Consider the following 26,212-nt stretch of genomic DNA (forward strand, 5'->3'; position numbering starts at 1 on the left):
TGTCAGCAATGTCCGCAGCAGTTTTCCATAGCCAGTGCAGAAACAAAATATTTTTATGGAAAGTACGTAAGAAGAAAAAATAAATTAATTTAAGGGGATTTCCAGTAATGCAGTATTCGTATGTAACTCCTAAGAAACCTTTCCTTCCTACAGCTGAGGCCACCACAATGTGTAATGGTTTTCACCCACATTAATGTTCTCATAAGTTGGAACTGTAATTTCAATTAAAGATAAGCACCTGAGAAAAAAAGTGGTTCAGTGTTGCTTTTATTTTGTTATGATGTTTTGCAATATCTGGTATTTTGCTGGAAAAGTCCCAGGTCCTGGAAACAACAGTTAAAGGATTGTACATAAGAGCTTGATCATCCGATGTGATGCAAAAGGAAAAGAAAAAAAAAAAAAAAAGCAAACCAAAACCAAACAAAACCAAACAGCACACCAACAAAAAATACCAGAAGACAAACAACAAAAAAAATATTTCTTTCATTTCCTGATTTTTTTTTTTTTCAGAGGAAGATGAAATCATGCTAATGAGTTTTGAATGTTTTGCTGAGGCATCCCTTTTGAGTCAGAGGAAAGATCAATATGAAAGAGTCCTGGCTTCAAGTTCTTTTTTTCCTCAGATTTGTTGAGTTCTTGAAATAGCATCGTGTTTTACAATCCTGATTTCTAACAAAGTAATGGGATCAGAGAGTAACTTAGGCTGGCAGGGACTTCTGAAGGTCTCTAATCCAATGGTCTGTTCAAAGTAAGATAATCTTCAAAGTTAGCTGAGGTTGTTTCAAGACCTTATCCAGATGAATATTGAACATTGTCAAGGATGGAGATTGCACAGGCTCCTCGGAAACCTGGTCATGTCCAGTCTTCTTCACTGTAAAAATTATTTTGGTTTTCCTTGTTGCAAAGTGTGATTATTCCCCTTTGTCTTTCCTGTGCACCTCTGAGAAGAATCTGTCTCAGTCGTCAATGTAACCACCTGTTCAGTAGCTGGAGACAACAGTGATATTGTCCCTATCCTCTTTGTGCTAAGCAAGCCCAGCTTCCTTGGCCTCTCCCAGCATGACTTGACTACAGTGTAGTGGCCCTTCACTGATGTCACTGTGGTTTCTCAATATCTTTCTTGCACTGGAGGCCTGAAATGGACAGTGCTGAAGTGCAACTGCAAAGCTGAGCTGGTGGGAATATTCTCTTCTACATATTTACCAGTTATGTGCTCATGAATACAGTCCTGCATGCAGTTTTCCTTCAAGAAACAGGCTGTTAAGGGAGGGTTACAATGCAAAACTCAAATCAGCCTCTTTAAAGCTTATGAATCTCTATATTTGAAACCAGTAGATTGTTTGCAGAGTTATGTTTTCTCTGTAGGCTGTAAGCAAAATCTTGCACTCTTCATGTGATTCGACAAAAATCTGACAACGCAAATAAGTTAAATTTTATAGATTCTACCTGTGCTTATTTGCTTCCCTTGGTGGACTTTGATGAGGAATATTCAGGTAGCTTCAATCTACATTAGGTGAAGGAGATGCTGATTTTAACACAGCTGTATTCTTACAGACAATATCTAAACATCAAATCAAACTGGATTCTACTGTTCACATAAATTAGGAATTGATCAGCAATGACATCTGGAAGATATTAAAAGTTTTTTTTATTGAATTGTAACATTTCAGCCATGGCAGATCATCTTGTCAATAGGTTACTGTTCATCTATCTTAATGCTGACTCAGTTACAAACACTGTAATCTATGAATGTGAAAACTGGATACGTAAGCATATCTGGAGATATACTCAAGAAGAGGAATATAAAAGTGTCTGGAAAAGTTAAGATCATCTCATCCTCTAGATGTTCTCTGAGTGTTTTAAAGAATGCTGCAAGAGTTTTACATTGGAAATATGGAAATGGGGCTGCCATGGAGACACCCTGAGGTTAGTTTAAGGGACAACAGAGTCCAAAACAACTTTTATGAAACTGGTGAGAAACAGGGTTTTAGTACTCCAAAAGTGACTTGAATACAGGTTCGGATCTCAGTTGAGGAAAGTTATTAAGGGGCAGCAACTAATAAATCAGGAGGTCCACAGTGTGCATGCACATGGCTTCACCCAAAACAATACCAGAGCCCCTGAGTCTGGGAAGAGTACACACTTGCCTGAACACGGTTTGGGATTATTTTAAAGGGATACACGTACTCGTAGTGAGTATGGGAAGTGTACACTCGCAATCCTGCGAGGGTAAATTTATAATACACTCGCAATACTGTGAGGAGAAGTACGTGTGCAAAGGTGCACGGACTATTACACGTGCTTATGTGGAAGCAGGGGAGGAAAATACACTCATGATTGTACGAGGAAATAATTTATACACATGCTCGTATTGAGCATGGAAAATACATATGCAAATGTGTACGGAAAGTTACATGTGCTTATGTGGAAGCATGGGAGGAACATATACCTGCGATTGTGCGAGGATTAATTTTACACGTGCTCATATTGAGCACAGAAAGTATGCGTGCAAGTGTGCACAGAAAGTTATACGTGCTTATGTGGAAACACGGGAGGAAAATACACTCGTGATCCTGTGAGGAAATAATTTTACTCACACACGTGGCGGCAAGGCAAACGGAGTCTCCATCCCAGGGTGGGTAGCTCTCAGTGGCAGCATCTGGTTCGTGCTCCAAGTGATACATGATAAAGGGCAGAGGCTCGATGAGAATCCCATTTTATAGCCTGATCAGATGTGACTGTAGACATTCCAGAATCTTCTCTGCAACCCCACCCTGGCTGTGGGGTGCCCCTGAAGCCTTCAAACATCCCCCACGCTGCCCACGGGTGCCCAGCATCTCCCTGGTGCCTCGGCACTCCCTTCTCCTAACAGCCCTGGCCAGGGTGCTCTGGGGCCAAACAAAAGAACCTGTTAGCCTCAAGTAGCAGAGAGAGAGGGAGATGTGTCTACTCCTTCCATATCAAAGGAGGGAGGGGGAGAGAGGGGGGTTTGCATTCTGCCACAGAGGCTTATTAAAATCAGCATAATACTTCAGATTAAATTGTTGATGTAATACCATTAACAATCCATTAAGCGGAATAAAAATTTATACTTTCCTGTAGTTAGGTTTTCACTCTGTGTGTCTCTTTCAGCATTCATTTCTTGGTGATGTTTGCTGTCAAAATTAACAAAACAGTGACAGAAAGATATTTGTGTCTATTTCTGATTTAGTCGAAGCAGAAAACACTGAAAATAGTGCAAGAGTCTCATGAAATTCAAGTGTCTCATTGAATTTCCAAGTTGGCTGACCAAAGAGTTGAAATGATTTTGCAATTTGAACCACTAAACAGAGTATGTTTACCATTCATCGTTGTTAACGAATCACACTCTCATTAAACAATCATTAACTTATGTAGTTGACACAGCTAGAGATTTTCAATGATGCTTGTTATGGCAATTGCACCTCCATGGTTATGAAATTGTTAGTAACTTGTCTACCTTGACTATTTGTTTGTTGTTCATGACTTGAGCTGAGTGATTTGTTATCAGACGTATGCTGGTACAGTTTGTGCTTTTTGACTGAATGACTGAAACTCTGAGATTTCTGTACAGCAATTTGACCTGGAATATATGTTATCAAATGAACAGTAGCCTATCCTTAAACTGATGAAAGTTCTTGATTTTCTTAATACTTTAATTACGACCTCATAAATCACAAGCAATGGAAGTTCCCACACTAGAACAGGTGGATGTGCCCTGAAGGAAGCTGCAGCTCATGGAGAGCCTGTGTAGGAGCAGGCTTCTGGAAGGAGCTATGGCCAGTGGAGAGGAGCCCAGGCAGGAGCTGGATTTTTGTCACATCCTGTGGGGGACCCATGCTGGAGCAGTCCATTCCTGAAGGCCTATACACCATGGAAACGAACTATGCTTGAGCACTTCATGAAGACCTGCAGCCAATGGGAAGGACCCATGTTGGAGAGGTTTGTGAAGGACTATATCCTGTGGGGGGACCCTATCCTGGAGCAGGAGAACAATGTGAGTAGGAAGGAGCAGTAGGGACAAAGAGTTGTGAACTGACTGCAACCCCCATTTCCCACCCCCTTGTGCTGCTCAGTCAGTGGAGGAGGAGGAGGTGGAAGAATTGGGAGTGAAGTTGAACTGGGAAAGTAGCAGGAAGGGTGAGGGGAAGGTAAGTTTAGTTTTGTTTTATTTCTTGCTTCATAGTGTATTATTAATTTGCAATAAATTAAATTAGTCTTCCCCATGTCAAATCTGTTTTGCCCATGATGATAACTGGTGAGTGATATCTCCGTGCCCTTACCTCAGCTCATGAGCTTTTCATCATATTTTCTTCCCCTGTCCTGTTGAAGAAGGGTTGTGAGAGAGTGGGTAGGTGGACACTTATCCAAGGTCAATCCTCTTTCTCTAGTCTTCTCATTCATGCTTCCTTATTAGGACCATTAAAATGACAATAGGAAAAAACAAACAAACAAAACAAAAAAAACCCCACTAACAAACAAACAAAAAGAACAAAACCAAAACCTCCAAACAAACAAAAATACCCAAACAAATAAACCAAACAAACCCCAAACAATCAAACAAAACCAAAACCCACAATGATTTATTCTCGCCTTTCACACAGCAAATGAGGTAAAGACAAATATACAAATATTAAGCATGATCATGCAAACCAGTATACCTGAGACCTAATATTTAGTTCTGTACTGGCAAAATAAACATGTTAGATTGTCTTAGTTGCTCGCTGGAGTCTTCATTTGCTTTGTTAACAGGAGGCTGAGGGTTAATTTAGCTGTTATAGCACAAGCAATTTTCCTAACATCACCAGGATGAGAACTTATCCCTGCTCCTCTGATCTGCAAAGCCTGTGGCATATAAACTAATTTCCAATAGCATTCTATAGCTTAATGGAAATAATCTGTTCCCCTGTTTTAACTATCTTGAAGAAAGACATTGTAGCACTTCACACTGTAGGACTGAGCCAGCACCAGCTGTGAAGGTGCATGTGCCTGTCTGGATGGTGCGCTTTGACATTTGCCAGATGCTTTGAAATCATCCTTACTTCTGGCCAGGTTAGGGTAGTAGCAAGTAAAAGCATTTTATTTACAAAATCCAAACATAGCCAGCATGGCTACAGAAGTTATGAAGAAGGATGACTAGAAGTAAAAGTAAACTGTACATGTATCTACTTCTCCAGGGCTTTCCTTGTTGTCTTGTAACTGCTAGCAAGCCGTTTAGCCACTCACCAAACCTGTGGCACACATTACAATCTAAGAAAACTGCAGTTTCAAGGAGGGACACAACATTTTCTACCCTGTCTTTCATGCTTTAATCAAGGATCCATTCAGGCTCATATCCTTTTTGCCTCCAAACCTTTTGGTTCTGAAGTAAACATATTCCTTTTCTTAATTGGGAGACAGGCTGGAGATACTTATTCCAGGATTCTTAGCTATCATTTGTCTTAATTAAAAAACTAATAGATCATCCACTTTTATAATCCATCAACTTTTCTTCACGACCAGGGGGTATTCATAAGATATTCACAGTATTTCACAAATTGTTCAAAATGCAGAACATGTAACTTAACAATCACAGTTACATGCAACTATTCAAGGATTAATGTTGGTGGCACACTGCAGGCTCTTATTTGTGATGGGACCTGTCAATAATCAATAATATTAGGCTGATAATTCCAGGTGCCTGGCCCTCCAGTGTCTTCTCTGTGCCTACTGTAGGTTGTCTTTATTTTACCATGGTTGCCACTTCTATCTCTGTTACAGTCTAAGCTGTTTTTTTCTTGGGGTTGACCCTTCTTGGAGGAAATAACTACCACCTGTGGTAACAGAAGCAAATCAGCAACCTGACAGAGCTGCCCATACAGCTCAGAAAGTGAGGTCTTGCTCAGGGAACTGATGATTAATGAAGCTGAGACAATGGTATCCAGAGGCAGGCAGCAGCTGATAAATTTGGAGAGCTCCACACCACCATCACTGGTAGAGTGGCAACATCATGGGGACACTCAGTACGCAATCCACTCAGGACTGCTGCAGTATGTGAAGTGCAAGCACAAGAAGTCTAATAGCTTTTCACTCTATGTTCTCTCGAATTCATGATGAAAGTTATACAAATAATAAAATATGTATCCCTTGTCTTTTATGGATTTCTTTTGTTTTGCTATGGAAAAGACTGGCTAATGAAGCCAAATTATTGTGGGTTTTTTAGTGTCTTCATTACTCAATCATTTGCACTCCAGCTATCCTTGTGAAATTGTATGGAGTTTGTTTTTGCAGACTACGTACTTAAGGGACCTTAAACAAACTAGTGCCTTTCATAATGCCCCTTCTGCCAGCATTCAAGATGCAATGATTCATCTGATGGATCATTTAAATTGACTTAAATAAACAGACACTTCCAGTAAAAAATGGAAATGGAGATGGAAGAGCTCAAGCAGCAGCCTAGAGTTTTCCAAAAAGGAAGAAGAATACGTTTTTGTTTCTACCTGCAGTATAGCACCTCCTGGAAATATTGGTATCATATCTTCCTCCTAACTTTCTCACATAACTGTTACATCATCACAATTTAGAGTCAAAATTTGACTGAGAAGTGAACTTAACCTGGATGGCTGGCCACTGTTTTTCCTATATGGAGATGAAAGTTTTATTTTAAAATTCTACTTTTTTCTTTTTCTTTTTCTTTTCCTTTTTCTTTTTTCTTTTTCTTTTTAAAATGTCCCTAGCTATAAATGGCTGTGTCCTCGTGTGCACATGCATTAAGTTCATAATTTTGAACACTAAGAGGACCATTAAATTATGATTTACATTTTGCTATCACATGCTAAATCTTCCAGATCGCTTCAAACTTAAGTTTTGAGCTTTGGTGCTGCCCAAATGGCAGGACACAGATCTGTCATTCATTACCAGTGTCCTCTCCACTGTGCTACAAATGGACATAGAAAGTGTCTGTCACAGAGGCACCCCGAGGTTAATTTAAGGGACAACAGAGTCCAAAACAACTTTTATTAAACCGGTGAGAAACAGGGTTTTAGCACTCCAAAAGTGACTTAAATAAAGGTTCGGATATCAGTTGAGGAAAATTGTTAAGGGGCAGCAACTAATATAACAGGCGGTCCACAGTGTGCACGCACGTGGCTTCACTCAAAACAATGCTGGAGCCAGCCCTGAGTCCCGGAGAAGTATACAGTTGCCTAAACACAGTGTGGGATTATTTTTCAAGAGATACATGTACTCGTAGTGAGTATGGGAAGTGTACACTCGCGATTCTGCGAGGGTAAATTTATAATACACTCGCAATCCTGTGAGGGTTGATTTACTTACATGTGCAAATGTGCACGGAATATTACACATACTTATGTGGAAGTACAGGAGGAAAATACACTCGCGATTGTGCGAGGAAATATCTATACACGTGCTCGTATTGAGCATGGAAAGTACAGGTGCTTGTATTAAGCACGGAAAGTATGCGTGCAAATGTGCACGGAAAGTTACACGTGCATATGTGCACGGGAGGAAAATACACTCGCGATTGTGCGAGAAAATAATTTATACGCGTGCTCGTACTGGGCACGGAAAGTTATACGTGTATATGTGCATGGAATAGTATAAATATACTCACAATTCTGTAAGATGTTTTACTCACACCCGTGGCGGCAAGGCAAGCGGAGTCTCCATCCCGGGGAGGGGGGCTCTCAGTGACGGCATCTTGCTCGTGCTCTGAGAGACCCGCGACAATGGGCAGAGTCTCGATGAGAGTCCCGTTTTTATGATGCCTGATCAGATCTGACTGTAGGTATTCTAGAAGCTTCTCTGCAACCCCACACTGACTGTGGGTGCCCCTGAAGCCTCCAAACATCCCCTATACTGGCCGCAGGCACCCAGCGGCTCACTGGCACCTCGGCACTCCCTTCTCCTAATGGCCCTGGCCAGTGTGCTCTGGGGCCAAACAAAAGAAGCTGTTAGCCTCAAGTAGCAGAGAGAGAGGGAGATGTGTCTACTCCTTCCATATCAAAGGAGGGAGGGGGAGAGAGGGGGGCTGCATTCTGCCACAGTGCCCATGACTAAACTCCTGGGCAAGAACATCTCCTTGTCCTATCTTGTCATATGATAGTCCAATCAAGAAGTCGGACCATGCTCTACCTATCTGTCATCCAACGTCAGAGATGAATTCCAGTGCCATTATCCAAGTGGAAAGTGATGGTTGTCCACATTCCACAGGCAAGGCTTGTCAAGTAGGTATTAGGATATTTGGATATTGGGATTTGTATATGTAGAAAAATTTCTTCTCGGAAAGGGTTGTAGGGCATTGGAACAGGCTACCCAGGGCAGTGGTGGAGTCACCATTCCTAGAGCGGTTTAACTGATGTGGAGATGAGGTTTTTAGGGATGTTTTTTAGTGACAGGGTTGGTTTAACAGTTGGACTCAATGGTGTTGATGATCTCTTCCAACCAAAATTATTCTGTGATTCTATGAATACACCTGATTTGTCCCACATACTTTTGTGTTTTGGTTGGTTCTTTGGTTCATCTATGTCTACTGTTAAACCTTTTGAAAAGTTCTAAACTATTTATTCAAAACATGACCTAAGAATACAAAGGTACTGACTATGAAACTTTCTCCTTCATCTCCTCATTCTTCATTTGCATTACATTTGCACATAAATACAAACAGGGTGACCGGGGAGACAGGGACATTGCTGCCATTGTGGATTTCAGTGTGGCTGCCCGCTGATGCACGTGTGCTGGTCTCTGGCTGATGTTCATTGCCAGTGAACTGTAAGCATGAAATATATATGTAAGGTAACCTATATGTAACTGAGAAAGAAAAATGTGTTTCAGAGAAACTCAGTTAAAAAATCCTTAGCAATATTCTATTGATTCTTTCTGTTCTTTGTGAAGCAGTGGCTGATGAAATCTGTGTTCAGTAAAACCCTAAGTGTGTCAGATGATAGATCAAAAATGAGCTGGGTCTACATGCAGTACTTGTACTGCTGCACATTTTGTGTGCTTGGAAATGGAAAGCATACTCAAGAACGCTACAGCATATCCATGTAGGCATTAACCAAGACTCTTATCACAAATTGCTGCATTATTTTTGAGGTATGTTCTCAGATACTTTTCTCCATTCTCTGCAGTTAGGCTCATGTTCATTCACTAGGTTTAGTTTTACTTAGGTAGCAGTGGAAAATCAACAAAAGAAACTTCGGTTTTAGTCATATCAAATGAATATAGAGGGGTAAATTATCAGCAAGAAAAAGATCAGCAAAGACAAGTAAGGGAAGAGTTTGATCCAATACACCCAGTAGGAACTTCATCCCGGGAAGCAAAAAATGTAGCTACTGCTTAATGGGAGGAAATCAATAATTTGAATTATATTTTCTCCCAAAATAATGGGGTTCAATAAATAAAAAAATCTTATTTGGTTAAATCAACTGAGTTATTTGGAAAGAGGTTAACTAAATAGTAGTCGTATTATAGTTCAGTTTCAATGGATCAGATTTCAGGGTTTGTCAGGCTATGTTTCCATATATTCTTTCACACAAAATGTGCATTTTTTCTGGTTAGCTGCATTTTAGCTATTAGTCTCTCTTCCCCCCAACCTACGGGAAGTGGCTGTGCACTGTTATCTGGACAGACAAGCCATATTTTTCTATCTTAAGTCTGGGGTGGGACTGGTGCTGCAGCTTTAACACGTCACCAGCAGGGCTCTCTGCCTCTATGTCACAACATTTTGCAGCCTCACGGATTCATCCTGCACAATCTACATCTGCTCAGCTGCTGCAGGGAGCATCCCCAGGACCAGCTCCACCAGCACCTGACAGACAAATGCCCTGCCCTGCTTCCTCCAAAAGAGGAGTGAGATATGGAGGTGTGAGGTGATAGCTCCTTTCCTCTTTACACACTAGTTCATAGCTCTCTCACTACAGTCTCTTTTATTTTCCATCTTAGGATATGTGTACAGCTGCTGATAGACAAGGTCTAACCTTGCTTTCTTCTGTTCAGTTCTGAGAAAGATACAATTTGAAAGGTTAAGCATGTGGAGTATTTTAAACAGAAATGATTCAGACAAGTTTGAACTGCACATGCCATCTGGCACTTACATGTAAGTATTTCACAAGTCAACATGATGAAATGTAAAAAACTGGTACCTCAATGTTTTAAAAAAATAATATATTTTTTACTTTGTGTTCTATGAGAAATTAGAAATCTGGGGATATTTTCATGATTCAGAATGAAACGACCACTTCAATTTTTCATCTATCAGTAGTTATATCTACCCAATCTGCAAAACACTTGTAATCTTCATGCATCTCTCAAAATGGAATGGAGATCAGGAAGAAAAACAGGATTTATACATACTTTTATAAAGGCAGCAGAAATATCGATATTCAGTAGACTGCAGAGAGTAAAATACTGAGCTGAAAATATTAGGGTAAGGCAAACCGAGCGATATGATATACTTCAGTTCTGTGTTGTAGTAGGGGAGGAAAACAAAAAGTAGAACAGAAAAAAATACACAATTTACTTAGTTTAGTCATGCATCTCATATATTGCTGTAGTGCAATGGCATGTGCAGAAGAACTTGCATTTGTATTTTGTCTTCAAAAGCAACACTTCAAGTATTGAAGGTCCACAAGTAGCTGTTAGGATTTTTCTCATAAAAGAATTCTCATGATAGAAATGCAAGTGTCTTAAAAAACTACAGAAAAAAGCAGAATAGACAGAGCTACCTGACTATACATATCTAGTTTTGAATCTTTTAAATTTAATAAATAAGTCCTATAAAAGAGAGATTTCCTTGACTTCCAGAGGTAAAATTGAAAGAAGGCACAAACAAAATGAAAAACAAAAAACAAAAAACAAAAAAAAAAACAAAAAAACCACCTCAAAATATTTGTAGAGATGCTGTTCTTTCCATAGTTAAATCCATAAAAATATAACTCATGCGCTTTGGGTGGGATTTGCCATAACACATAAATACCTTAAGAAAGGGAACACAGATTCCTATGAAAATGGAAATTTGCTTTTAAATTATGCAGTCAGTTTTGAAATTTTCTTCCCTTAAGGATGAAAATAAAACTCAAATCCATTTTAAATTGAACAGGAATTTAATCTTGACTCAGTTGTCCATTTTTTCTCAGGAGACAGAGGTAGTGAAATATTTTTGAGACTCCACAAGGAGTGCAGCTTAGTTTTGAAACCAACACAAAAGTAGGTGACAATGAAGTTGAAGAAATGAAATCACACATACACATGCACATGCACACACATATCTTTTACACCAGAAGTGGTCAGCCTGTGGAGTTCTTTGCTGCAACAGATAAGTTTCAGTCCTCATGACTGGATAAAGAAGAGAGGGTTAAGTAGTCCAACATAGTGTGTATTTTAGTGCTTCGTTCTTAAAGGCTAAAGTACGTGAATGTTTCAAAAGAACTTACAATAGATTTTGCAGTGGGATAGTAATGATGTTGGTAAAAAAATGGAAGAGGTGGTATTGATGTGGAAAAAGTGAGCAAGGAATGTACATTTATCATCATACAGCTTAATTTTTTTAACACCTGTTGGCCTTTATTGTATCTTGAGTGACTTCACATTGAAAATTTCTAATCATATGTGTTTCTAGATTTTTTTGATCCCTTGGTATCACCACCCTGATGATGAATAACGTGTGATCAGACCATAAACTGTAGTTGTGGTAGTTCTTCATAGAAAGAATATTCAAACAGCATAGTTCTTTTAATAACACAATAAATAAATCCAGGTTATTTTCCTATTTTTGAAAACGTATAGTTTTCAGAAAAGCCACGCATACTGTCTTCCAGAATATTATACGTTTCTTATTTATGTCTAGAAACACAATTTGAGAGACAGTATCTGTTGTAAAGTACTTAAAAAGTGGACTTAAAAGAGACTTCAAAAGTATCTTTTTTTTTGTCCAGTTTATGAACACTGAGGAATATTCTATTAGATGCTTTACTTTGAAAATACTAGGATTGTCAGGTGTTTTCTTACCTGAAATTAGTTTATTATTTTAGCCTGTTCAGAAAGATCAGTTTAAACATTAAACATATTGAAGTGAGAGTCTATGGCCTTCTGAACCATTTTGACACTCAATGTTATTGTCCCTTCTTTTCCCTGTGAGAAATTCTAAAGAGTTTTTAGGAATTTTCCTGTAATCTATCATGCCTTAGTTGAAATGACAAAAATATCAGTCACTATTGGAGTGGTCAAACCATCAAAAACAAAGGATTGTGTACAGTCCAACCAAAAGTCAGGTTTCCTGTCAAATTGCTCAATTGTATTCTCTTTAGTCTATCATGACATCATCATTCATTAGTTCTCCTGTCATCACAGAGCCTTGGAATAAAGACAAACCCTGAATTTATGTTGCAAAAAACAAGCCAAGTAAAAGGAAGATTTGCGTTTGTTTGGGGGAAAAAACAAAACAAACATGTCTCAGAACAGCTTTATGTGTTGCAAAGACACAAAAGACTGCCTAGGTCCAATTCTTAGTTTTTTCTACTGCTGGATAATTCCAAATGGTATGAAGTTTGTCCTATACAAAGTGCCCTCATCATGGAAGGAGAGCAATATATCATGAATGGGTAGAGATGTAATGAAGTCATTGAGCCTCCGTGTGGGAGAACTGTATTTCAGGGGCTGTTCAGGGACTGTGTTGCAATGGGGCCAGAAGTTTCTCTATGAGGGTGTGCTGGATGCTTCCTGCCTTTGATCAGTGCAGAACTGTAGTGGCTGCCAAGCCTGAACAAAGAGACAGAGCTGATCTAGACCAAAGCCTCAAAGGCCAGCTGCAGAGACCAGAATTATGAGGATTTAGGGAATTTTCAATTTTTTTTTCCTTTTTTAAGCGTAGGAACGTGGCAAATATGACTAGCAGCTAACATGACAGTGGAAGATGACCAAAGGAAAGAGGAAGTAAATTTTAAAATTGGTTACAGAAGCTGGGCTACAGAGTTTCCTGATAGAAATTATCTGGCTGTGAAAGGTAAGGGATGTCTCTCACAGAAGAAAACACTTGAAAACTAGGAATGTAGGCTGGAGGTGATGGCAAATTTTGAATAGATTTAAAGACCTCATGGAGGTGAAAAGGGAAAATTCCACACAGACAATGTAAAAATTACAGCATATCTTATCCAAAATACCTTGAAATTTTTAGCCCACTATTCCTGAAGGACTTTTTTATATCCATCACTTTTTTGTATTCATAGGTTTCAGCACAAATGTCTACATGACCAGTTTAAATACTTGGCTGTTGTGCCAATATTGTCCTGTAGCATAAGTAGCCATCTTCTTTCCCAGTTTCTCCTTAATTGGAAGTTTATAGACAGCAAGCATACTCCTAATACTCATTCAACCTTCATTTTCCTAGATTAGTCAAGTTTTTCTAGTGTTTTCAACTGAGAGTTGAAGTCCTCTGACCACCTTAGTAGCCAGTCTCTGTGTTTGGTCTCTTTTAAATCTTTATTGAACATGGATGACTAGAGCACAAAATAAACAAATAGTCATCAATATCTTGCACAATAATAATAAAAAAATGTTTCTCTCTGTGTAAATCCCAGGAATGCTCTTTCCTTTTATTATGAATGCATTACTTTGAAATTTCATTGTTATCCTGTGGTCGACTCATATCTGTGGGTTTCTCTCCTTTTGAGATATTCCCAAATGATCATAAGCCTCTCTACTTTGGTCATGTACTTTATTCCCAGGCCTTGCATGTCCCGGAAATAATTAATTTCCTCCCATCTGTTACTCAAGTAAAGAATATAATTTGTTCCTGTACTCTTTCGTACCTTTTGAGTTGAGTTTGCTAATGCAAATATTTAACAACTTCAGTCATGTGGCTGAGCAGGAGAAACTCCAGTACCATTCAGCCCAGTATCTTCTCTTCGAGCTGAACCAGCTGTCATTTCCTCTTCAATATTCCTAGTCCCATATGTTTACTGTAGAATATAGCATCCAGATCCTTTCTCTTCTCCTCCATGGTCCTGCCCTCTGCTGCCAAGTTGACTCCTCTCTAGCAGTACCCTTGTCTTGCTTTGGTTCCTTTATAAAACATCCTTGTTCTCCTGTTCTTCTTCTATCCATAAGCCTCAGCCAAGTCTCTCAGTTATTTCACCTTCCCAGGTGGTTTGGGGGTTGTTGATTTTGTTAGGTGGAAATCCTTTCCTGTCCTACTTTTTATGATGTTTTATAGACCTCCTGCTGTCCACATCACTCAGCTCTTTCAGGTCTCTGCCTACACTTGGAAACCTGAATTTTGTTTTTAATGACTTGCAGTCCATCAATCATCTAGTTCTCTCATCATGTTGACAGTTTCAAAAGTGATAAATTGTGATATGGCCCATCAGATGACCCATATATATATATCTGTGAAGAGCTGCCTGTCCAGAACCTTATCCTCTGCCCTATCATTAGAATGATGTTTCTCATCTGTGCTATTCCCCTAGGCCATTTCCTTATGCAGAGGGGTATCTCCAACTTTTTAACCTGTCTCAGGCACGTTCTTTTCCATTTGCAGAAATGTTAAACTTAAAGACGTTTTTTGTTGTTGATCTGAAAGAATGCTGCTCTCTTCTTCTGAGATTTCTTTATGTTTCCACTCCTCCCCACTCCTTTAGCCTGTTTTAATATGGTCCTTCAGGCAGAAATCACATCATAGGCTCCTGCTCCCCACCAGTGTGAAGTTTCAAGAGCTTTGAAACACAGGACCTATGATTTTTAGAAACTACTATTGGCCAGGAGTAAGTTTGTCCTCAGCTCAGAGCTGCTCATCTAGGACACCTGACTTAGAGCATGGCATTTCTTGGAGCAAATTATCCCCTGTGAGCAGGGTAGTGTAAATGTAAGACACTTAACCAGCGCTCCCCCAGTCAGCAGGACTAGGCACAGGAGCAGCAGTACTGTGCCACTGATTTTTGAGATCCAGGAAGTATGGGCAGGAGAATCTGGGAGCAGGTAACTCTAACACCACCATAAGAGTGGATTTGTTGCCTGCAGACATGTGTCAGCTCTTGTTGTCTTTCACTTGCTTGCTGCTATAAAGTGGGCATAAAAATATGTTCTCACAGACATGTTCATGACTGAAAACACATTTTATACTTTTGTTAGAAAAAATATTTTAAACTTTGGTCTTTATGTTTGTGATTCCCTGTAGTTTTTTGTGTATTTTTTATGAGTCAGGGGATTGCTTAGCAGTCAGTTCAGTGACTGTTAATGGTTTACCTTTGCTTTATCCTTACAAATTCAGAAAAGCAGCATAGTCAGCCACACTGCGAACAATTACAATGCTTTAATAAGCTCAAGGTAAGTCTTAAAGATTTGATGTTAAATGAATGCAAATAAATCTCTAATTCTGTATTTTTGAAGAGTTGATAATTTATTTTCATAGCTCATTATCATTATCATATTTTTAAGAATGGCTCCACATTGATCTGGACTGATATGAGTTCCGTGTGACTCCTCAGCATTGTCGGCGTTCAAAAAAGTCTCCACCTGAGCACCACCTGAAGAGACTGAAATCAGGCTCTCATTATCAGGGTGATCATGTTCATCATTACTTCTGTAATTGAGAAAAATATGAATTCAAGTATTGTTTTCAGACCACTGAGACAGCAGTCTCAGTCATAACATCCCAGTGGCAAAATAAGAAACTTATGAAGTTGTAAACACAAGTTTCTAAAGAACATGTGACTCAGAGCTGATGCAAAGATTTCTAATTTCCTGGGTGAATAGGCAGCTTGTTTTCAGCAACATTCCCTCTTAATCCACTTAAACTTAAAGGGTCTCCAACCAGAAATGCTACTGGGAGAAAAATAATCCAGCTGTGTTCAGTAAAATACATGTGTTTGTGTACCTGTCAAAGAAGGACTGACTTTTTCATGCAATATGGTAATTTACTGCATAACTTTGAATAACTTTACCCTATTCTTTCTCTGCCATACTGACATGCTTTGTGTCATTCTGGAGAGTATGACTTTAAAATCCAGCATGTACTTAAAGTAATTAAAAGAGGCATCTCAGTCTAGATGTCTTGATGTTGAAGCTGTGAAAAATACGCACAGAATTACAAATCATTCAAGACAGTGACTCAGCTTGTAAAGTTTCTAAAAGACCTGGACCATGATATCCCCAGAAAAAAATAGTCAGTCTAAATTAAATATGAAATAAAATTATATTTGAAAAGGGGGAGAAAAAACCCTAACATTTTCTGTTACTTAGGTGAAATTTCTGACCAATTTGAAAGTCTAAACTTTGGGTATTGAACGTGATCAAGGCTGTTCATACCTTAAAAAAAGGAGATATGTGCCTCATTCATGTCAGAAAAATCTATTATGTATCTATTTCTTGAGACACCTAAATATTTTTGTAAATATGTTCCTAGATTTCTATTAAAAAAAAAATAAAAAATAAAAAAAAGAAGTTGTTGATTTAACAAAGGATCTAGGGGAAATTCAAGTAGAACTTGACTCCACTGGACAAAAAGCTGAATAGCAATGATAGATAAACACTAAACCATATGCATTATTACCTATATTGCTGCAAATCTTCCCTTAAAAAATTCATGCAAATGATTTTGGGAGAAAAAGCAAGTGGTATGTTCAAGTATAAGCTGACAGGAAACCAGGTACAAGTAGTTTTATGTTGAAGAAAAAGACTGTTCTTTAAAGAGAACATACACCAGGGACACAGTCAAAACCCAGGCAGCCAAATTAATTTCAGTTTGAAGTTCAGCTGAACAGCTGCAATAGCATACTCTTTTCAAAATGCATCCTGCATTTAAATAGATATCATGTCTAGGTGAGACAGCCAATGCTACAGTGAGACTCAGAGGAACTGAACAGAGTCAACACAGACCAGTTCTCCCAACAGGTACAAAAGTATCTTCCTCTTGTATCCTAGGGAAAGCTGGAGAGCTTAGGGAAAAGGGAAAAAAAATAAAAGGGAAAAAAGTCTCATTTTTAACATGAGATCTGAAAGTGAGGTCTGTGTAGGACTTCACCTTCTCACATATAGTAAGGGCAGAAGGAAGAACTTCACAAGAGAGCACAACGAATTGGTTTAAAATGCAGGACTCGTTGCCACAGTGACCTGTGAATTAGTGAGCTTCTGCAAGAATTGCTCTACCAGGAAAGTTTACAGTCTTCATGAACTGGACAAAGGACAGAGCTGAGAAGGAGCGTGGGCCTCTCCAGAGTGTCATATGCACGGCACAGGGATCCCTGTGCTACCTCTTTTCTCCCTGTAACCTACTTATTGGTATCATTCAGTCCTTCACGCTTTACTGAAATCAAAATTATTTTTGTGAACTTGACATTCACGAGCAAAAAACCCCAACCAACCAACCAAAAACACCAAAACCAAAAAACGACACCAAAAAAAACCCCCAAACAAAAACTAAAAACAAGCAAACAAACCCCCAACTTATGGTATTGCTAATACTGACCAAAGCCTTATCTTAGGCAAAATCAAACTAATGCAATTTTTACTTGCTTTGTGATATGCATCCTGAGATGATGCTATCTTTCTCTTTTCTGGAGAAAAAATTATATTAAAAATAATATATTTGAAAGAAAAAAGCATTGATTCTTTCACTGGTTCTGAAATTTGATTCAAGAGGATACTTTTTTGGCAGAAAGTATGTTTCTGTGAGAGATGTGTCGGTGTGGCCATTTAGTAGGTCAGCATTTGCTGGATGCTAGAAATGTACAGGGCACGTCCTTACTTTATTTCATTGCTGACACCAGAAGTGATGTGTTTGAACATACTGCTTGGAAATGGTGATTGGTGCTAAGGTCTTCAGCTCAGGTTGGCTGTCACAAGCGTAGGCAGCCTTCCCCATTCCTGTCACCCATATAAGTAAACAGAGTCAAAAGAAAATATGTAACCAAGAAGAAGTTATTACAAGGAGTCAAGGAAAAACAAACACTGAAAACAAAAGATGGCCTCTGCAAGATTTCTCAAATGTCGCTGTTGTTAGCAAAATGGACTTAGAAATCCCAGAGCTAATATTTTTTTTAATCTTTGGCCCTCTACTGCTAATTGATTCTACATATATATTACTTAAACCATGACAAAATCAATTCTGAGTGTTTTAGAAGCCATTATTAAGCTATAGTCAAACAAAGCATATCAAGGTATTCCTAATTTATTACCTTGACAGCACTACAGATTTCAGAAAATAAATGTCTTGTGATTTCTTTTTACTGCTTCTTGGGCATATAACTAGTGTTGCAGTTTCTTCTTTAACAGAACCTAAATGTTACACCAATGTGTAATTATTTTATTCATGTGGAATTATCCTTTTAAGCTCTGTTGAATGCTCTAAAATGCTCCAGGCATTATTTCTTGTTTCTGTGGAGGAGGCAGCTTGCCCTCTGTTTCGTTATGGTGCAGACACAGGCAGCGGGTGGTGGTTGTAGAGCTGCAGCCAGTGAAGGGTCCTTGATGTAGGGGGGCTAAAAGCCCCTTCTCACTTCAGTAACGGATCTTAGGCACACTGATATTGAACTTTGGGTTCTGTTCAAAGGTTTTGGACAAACAAAGCAGAACCACTAACTGAAGTCCAGGGTAATTTAATAAATCTTAATGTAAACAGAACAACCCTGCTGCTGTATCTGCATACAGTCGTGTAAAGCAAGTTCAGGTCTCTCTGCCTGTCTCCGCATTGTGCCATGTGGGTGACCCAAGCTACCTCTGAAGCAAAGCTTCGGGATATGAACGTCACCTAACCAGAGTGATGAAAAGCTTGGGTTACAGGCAGGGCTGAGGTGTGTCAGATGCTGGCAGTACCAGGAAACATTCTCCACTTCTCTTCATCAGTCAGGATGGAGATGGCCAGAGGCCTCGTTCTACAGAGTCTGATTGACATGTAGTATTCTTTCTAACTGAAGACACTTTAAGAGAACGTGGTAGCTGAATTCATACTTATGCAATCACTAGATTTAATTTACACAAATAAACTCTCTCTCAGGAAAAATCTAGCAGATAAAATAGCAACCAGAAGGCTTTTGACATAAAGATGTGGTGGTTCTGGATTAGAGTCTACAAACAACAAATGATTGGAAGCTTCTTTTTCTTGTTTTGGAAAAAAATCCTTAGGAATTGTACAGATTGGTGTTAAGACATGGAAATGGAGTACATCAGAAAATTATAAGTCTCCCAAGATCCCTATAGGTCTGTCTTGGGAAAAGTATTCACAAGTTTTTCTATTCAGAGCAAAAGGTGGTTGGAAAGAGGGGAAAGAGTACTGGCTTGGAAAGTGCACCAAACCACAGAGCTTTTTCCAGAGAGACCTTGCTCAGTGAGCCATGTCTGAGCCAGGAAAGAAAGAAGACAGATTGTTGCATGCTTCATCCATCAGGAGCCAAGTGATAGCCTGGAAATAAAACCAGGAAATCTTCGAGCAGTCAACAGGGCTTAGCCAGATAAGCAAACAAGCAGGGATTGGCCCTACTCCAATAATTAGTTGTTAGAGAGAATAGTAACAACATTTTGCCCATAGTTTCCCACCCCTCTCTCATCCCACATTTATGGTGTTCAGCTCAGACCTGGTGTGAGCTCAGGTCTCAACTCTGTCCACTGTACAAAACCCAGCTTTCAAATCTTCATGGAAGGAAAACATGTGAAAGCAGTCGGTATGGAAGGAAGGAAGGAAGGAAGGAAGGAAGGAAGGAAGGAAAGAAGGAAGGAAGGAGGGAAGGAGGGAAGGAGGGAAGGAGGGAAGGAAGGAAGGAAGGAAGGAAGGAAGGAAGGAAGGAAGGAAAGAAGGAAGGAAGGAAGGAAACAAAACAATTCATAGTGATACCTGTACCAGAGGGTACCATTGGGCATTTGGCAGAAAGGATCCTGTTTTCAAGTGTCTGAAACCTGATGCACAGAAAAGGCATCACCACATGAAACTCTGACAGATAGCTCTTTGATGCATGATTTGAACTTTCCTTTGCTGTTTTGGACATTAAAAGAAAAATACAATCAGTTAAAGCTATTTTCTTGGCTTTCTTCCAACTATGTTAACCTTTATGCTGAGTCAATGTTAATGTTCCTTTAACTAGAATGGCACCAAAAATAACCTTCTGTTCCCTGCTGCCACACCAGAGTGCTTTCAAATGCCAGATTTAAACAGCCTGTTCCCAGGACAATTATTTGAGGGTGGTTTCAGTAGTCTTGTGGTGGCAGGGAACTGATGCTGGTCTACATGAAACTGTCAGTGAGATTCCCATTCCCCACTTCTGAGCAGAGCCAGGCCTGATCCCTTGTCAGATCTCAGTGCTTAGAAAGTGCCATCAGCCCCACACAGCTTATTGGCAAATGTTCTCGATGTGCAGACTGACTTCAGCTGTTTGACATTTAAGCTGCATTTTGTAGCATCTATCCAAATCCAAGCACACTTGCATTTACCCATCCAGCTATTTACCAACCAAGAACACTGCCTTTAAGAGTGCTGTGTTTACCAAAATCCAAGATAACCTTGTTTCTAGTCCAAGCTTATAAATTATCAAAGCTGATTTAAGAAAACAGCCCTAAATCTGTTTCTACTGCAAATCAAAGCACACAACATGAACTGCTGTAGCAAAATGAAGAAATCCCAAAGGGAAGTACTGCAGCAAATTGTACTGATTTTTCCAGTGTGGAGCTCTTTAATACCCAACATGATGTGTTCCTGGAAAGGTACAGTTTCATAGTAATGTAGGATATCCAGAGTGTATGAGGTCAACTTGAAAACAATACAATTTTTCTTAAAAAAATGACTGAAAGTAACTTCACTTTTTTGACAAAAGAAGCCTTTTTTAACACCCTGGCTGGTTCTGTAGTTTCCATCAATATTGTTCAGTCTCTTTAATTTCCAAACAGATCTACATGTCTACACTCCCTAATGCCTTTGGAACAAAATTGAAACCATAGTCATAGTGTTTTTTGGAAATGGTATTTAAGTTTGTGTAAAAATATTCATATCTCTATGTGAAGAAAAAAGTAAATGCATTATGATATTAAGACAGAAATAAATGGATTTACATTGCTCAACTTAATAATGAAAGAAGCTGAAGAATTAATCTAGATCTCATGTAAATCCATTTGAGTGATGAAACTCAAAAAGAAGGGATTTTCCAAAATACCAGGTGACAGCAGAGTAATGCCTTCTACGCTTGCTTTCAGGAAAGTAGAAGCATTTGAGCTCTGCTAGTGCAGAAAGGCATTCTCTATTACACCACAAATTTGAATATCACTTCTTGAACACCTATTTTTCCTTCAGAGGTGCATCGCCTCTTTAGATGGGAGATGCAGGGCACCTTACAGGCAGGTAGGCAGCCTGTTGACCAATGGCCTGGTGAGCATTCCAGCTCTGCATGAAGTTTCCCACCTGGTGACTGTATACCCAGATAGAGTAGCCCAATGTCAGGTGTCCCAGGCTGCCACTTGTCATGGTGCAGATCTGAAAGAGCTACAAATGCATAGTAATTAATCTTTTACACTGTGAAAAGATATTTAGAGACTAGGAATCAGTAGCACCCTGTATTCCACATTTACAAGGTAAAGAAATGTTATTCCTATTGTACCAGGAGTATGCAGGATGTGTTGATTTTTGGTGATCTGAAATTGTTACGTTAGTGCCAAGGAATGACACTCACAATGCTTAGCTCTGATCCAATCTCGAGTTAAGTTCCATATTAATTAATGTTACAGCATAAGGCATAGTATCTGGCTTAATAGGAGCTGCGGAGCTGCTTTTAGATATCAAATATTTATTTTTTGTCTTTTTTTTTTTTTTTCTTAAAAAAAAAAAGAGAGAGAGATTTCTAATTGAGCAGTGGGGGCAATGCCTGCTGGGCCTGACTGGCATGTACTGAGAAGCAAACCCTGCTCACTGCCATAGAAGGAGTGGGATGGAAAAAAAAGCAAAAATAGGAGACAGAAAAGCAGCATAGAGGAAGAATAGGAAAAAAAAAAAAAAAAAACAAAACTAAAAGTAGTAATGGAAAAAGGGATTGGCCAGCACCCCACATTCCCTTATCTTTGCAACAAGCAGCTCATAAACACATGTACGCACTTTAGACGAACAAGGAGAGATCCAAAATAGAGATGCGGTAAACAGTAAAAACAACATCTCACTCATGATATTCCTGGGGACAGATGCCGTAAGGGGAGTTTCCAGTGGCTTCACGGGCATTTGCTTGCACACAGCTGATATGGACTCAGAGCCTTTCACAGTCCGAGAAGGAAAAATGTGGCAGGCAGAAAGTGTCAGACATAACATCTCCAATTATACAGCAAAAATGTCTATGTGAAGGCAGGTCAGGCTACCTAGAAACCATCTCCCTCACTCCCTCCTGTTCCTGTAATAGCCCACAGCATCATTCACACCTCCTTGGGCAGGAGCCCCCAGAAACAGGCCTGCCTCCAAAACAGCTGCTTCTGGTAAGCACTTCAGCTCTTTTAAAGGGAAATGTTGTAATTCAGCTGCCATAGGAAAGGAATAATCTGAGTCCTGTCCAGTTTTTCAGCCATGGCAGACCTTCATTCTTTTGGGATACTAGGATTGGTACCAGTTCTATGTCCCCCCCACTGCTTCTGGACAAGAGCAAATGCCACATCATTACAATGCTGCTCATTAAACTATACCTCTCTTCAGTTCCCTTTTGAAAGGTTACCTCTTCTGTTTTGGTCTCTTACCAAATTAAAGGGATGAATAAATGCAACTCAAGAAAAAGTCAGTGCTAATGACCCTTCCACACTAGCTACCTTGACTGATTAATGTTGTCACTTGCAGGGTTACAAAAGTGCCCTGCTGTGGGTGGTAGTTCTGACTTGAGTGGACACACAGGAAGAGCAATATTGCCCTAAGAATGGGATCAGCTATTTCACTACTTCATCTTGTACCAAAAAATGTAAAAATTTAAACTATTTTTTTCTTATTGTTTGTTTGTTTAAAATACTGATTAATAACCTTATTTTTCTTTTTATTTTTCCTTTTCCTTTTTCTTTCTCTTTTTCCTTTTCCTTTTCCTTTTTCTTTTTCTTTTTCTTTTTCTTTTTCTTTTTCTTTTTCTTTTTCTTTTTCTTTTTCTTTTTATTTTCCTTTTCCTTTTCCTTTTCCTTTTTATTTTTCTTCTTTTTCTTTTTCTTTTCCTTTTTATTCTTTTTTTTCTTTTTCTTTTTTCTCTTTCTTTTTCCTTTTCTTCTTCTTTTTCTTCTTCTTCTTCTTTTTCTTCTTCTTTTTCTTTTTCTTTCTTTTTATTTTTCTGGGTCCTTTATGCAGGACCAGGAGCACTCTGATTAGTTTGCCCAGCTTTGAGAAGTTACCAAGGAACCTCACAAGTAGACTTCATTCAGAAGAAAGTTTGGTGATGCTGCTCCACAGTTCTGCTCAGGAGGGGAGTGAGGGTCCGGTGATGGTGTGTCGACTTCCGATGCTCTGCAGCAAGAAGATACTAAATTGACATGCATGAGAGAGAGGAGAGGGAAGTAAACTCCTTGGTAATGTATTCAGAGTGCAAAAATTCATTTTGTTGCAGCATCATTGCTATAAGTGAAACCCTGCTCATTTATTCACCTTAGGATTTCCCTACATGTGTGCTATTACACTGGCAAACCAACAACAAACCTGTGTTGGTTTGCCACACACAGAGGACCAGAGTGTGTTTGTACACTTATCTCTTAAAACAAGATTCAATCCTGAAAACCAGAGTTGATACTGGAGAAGATGTCTTGGTCTTTTAGGGACCCTCTCGCAGGGGGTAGGTGCTTTGATGCTTTCAGTAACTCTATCATTGCTCACAGATTTCTGCAGGATCTTGTTTGTGTTTAGCAATAAATGGCTCATTTTGCTCTGAACTAAAAGTAATTGGCCTTTCCTCTGCACAGCTCCTTAAAAAGTGCCAAAGAACCTCACTGCTCCACTTTACATAGCTTGACTATATTTAGTATACGCTATACCACAAACTGTAACACAACCTTTGAATCTTGCCCTTTGTTCCAGACATCCAGTGATTGTAGGCTATGGTCTCAGCCAGGGGCACATTAACATACTTTCACATCTCCTGATTTTCCACCTTCATCTCTTTCTTCATAAATCTTCAGTACTATGTCCTGCATAAGAGCAAGATCACTGATTTTTGCACTGTATAGGAATTCAGGAGAAAGCTCCAGTAAAACTTATTACATATAAAAAGCATTTTGGCAGACTTCTTCCCAACAGTTTTCTCCTTTTAGTCAGAAGAGATAAGTGAGTGGTTAAAATGTGAATTATTTTCTTCATTGAACTGGGATAGTTTTTGAGGGCAATCACTACGTGCTGGTTTACCACTTGTTGTTTTGTGGTCTTTCATATTAAAGAGATTTCATTTTTGAAAGATGAAGCAAAAATTGTGCTTGAAAAAAATGAATATTTGGGAATTCTTCACCAGCATGCTTTTATTTTCAATTACAGTATATTTATTGGTGCCAATTGATGCATTTTGTGGGAATGTATTCAGACTCTGGTGGAACTCTGATGGAAAGCAGACAGTCTTTCTGTTTATTTAAACATCTGAATGTGACTTATTTCTTGCCATATTTTGGAAATCTTGGTGTGGCCATGCTACTCCTAAGCACTGCCAGGTTCTCTTGTCTTTAGCTGGATTGTCCTAGAGCCCAGTGATCCCAAGTTTACAATGGCATTTCAGCAGTCTTATGGACCTGGTCTAGGAATTTGCAGGCTCTTTTGCTTCTGTCTTTAGAAGCCTTGAACCTTTCAAAAAGATGAAAATGAAATATACTTGTGATTTCTGGAATCTGGGAATTTTCAAATGACAGTTCAATGGAGATACTCTGCATGACCTTGTGTAGGGCTGTTGCTGTTGGAGTCTGAACTGTCCTTCTGTGCTGGAAAGCCAAGTTCCAGCTGATCTCTGATTAAAACCTCATACTACTTTGTAGGTTCCCAGACCAGGCTATAAAGACTTATGAGTTCCAACATGCATTTTTCAAAACTGATCTCTGGGTTTGTTTTTTAACTGCTCCATTTAAGAAAATCAGATTTTCAGAGAACAGTTGAAGGCTTAGGAGAATCCTGAATCCCTTGTATCTATAGTAGCTTTGAAGTGGCATATTCAATTGAAATGGCAAACCGAGGCACCTGACTTCAAAAAGTGTAATCTTATACAACTTTTTAAAGTCATATATAAGGTATCAGCAACAGAAGTGCTGGAAGGGTGGATCATATGGTGCAATAATTTGTCTTGCTGTTTTTTGTAGAAAGGGGGAAAGCTAGTAAAGTGCTTAACTCAACACACTTCAGGGCATTTTACAGGTTTTACTGTTTATACCTGGAGTATATGCAAGACTTTCCCAGAAACATGCTCACAGAAAGAGCTTCACAAAGCAGCATATTTGGAAAATACCTTGAAAATAATTATTGTGACAGTTTCAGAAGCTCTGCTAAGAAACTTAGCAGCATATTTCAGTGGTCAGCACTGATGTATTGGAAGTTCAAAAACCTCAAAATTATGCTCACAGTGGGAAGCTGATCTCTACCAGTCACTCCCAGCACCTGTGTCTGAAGCGTGAACGTTGAAAGTGTTGCAGCAGTTTTAGTACATTTACCCTTAAGATTTTAACACCAAGATATCTCTATTCGATTTGTACTTTTAATATTCGAAGAAATGCACAAATAGAAACAGATGTCTTCTGGAAAAAAAATATTAGCAGAAACTTTGGAATCAATCCAGACTCTTCAGAAATCCATACTTTTCTCCGTTGAGTTCGGAGCATCTCGCTTTTTGTGTAATTATGTTAAAAGGAGATTGTGATTGCTTTTGAACCAGAAAATGTTAATATGTTTGGAGCCAATGCAAAAATGATGCTGCAGTCAGGAGACACACAAGCCTCTCTTAGAAAATGAGATCTTTTCAGTCTGTGAGAGAAGACAGTGACAGCTCACTGCTGCTTGAGACAGGGACAGCTTTGACCTGCCCAGCAGCCACCCGTCTAGGTGACTCAAGAATTCCAATGATGGGTTTGGGATCAAGCCATGTTCATTCCTTGGCTGATAGGAGAGCCCATGTGATGCATGAAGCTACTGAAGATGAAGAAGATAAAATGGAAAAGTCAAGGCCATTTAAAAGAGGTTACAAATAAAAGTATTCTAGTATCATCAAATAACTGTAAAGTGTCAGAAATTCCAAAAGCTAAGAGAAAGACATTA

This window comes from Nesoenas mayeri (assembly GCF_963082525.1).
Source record: "Nesoenas mayeri genome assembly, chromosome: Z".
Classification (NCBI taxonomy): Eukaryota; Metazoa; Chordata; class Aves; order Columbiformes; family Columbidae; genus Nesoenas; species Nesoenas mayeri.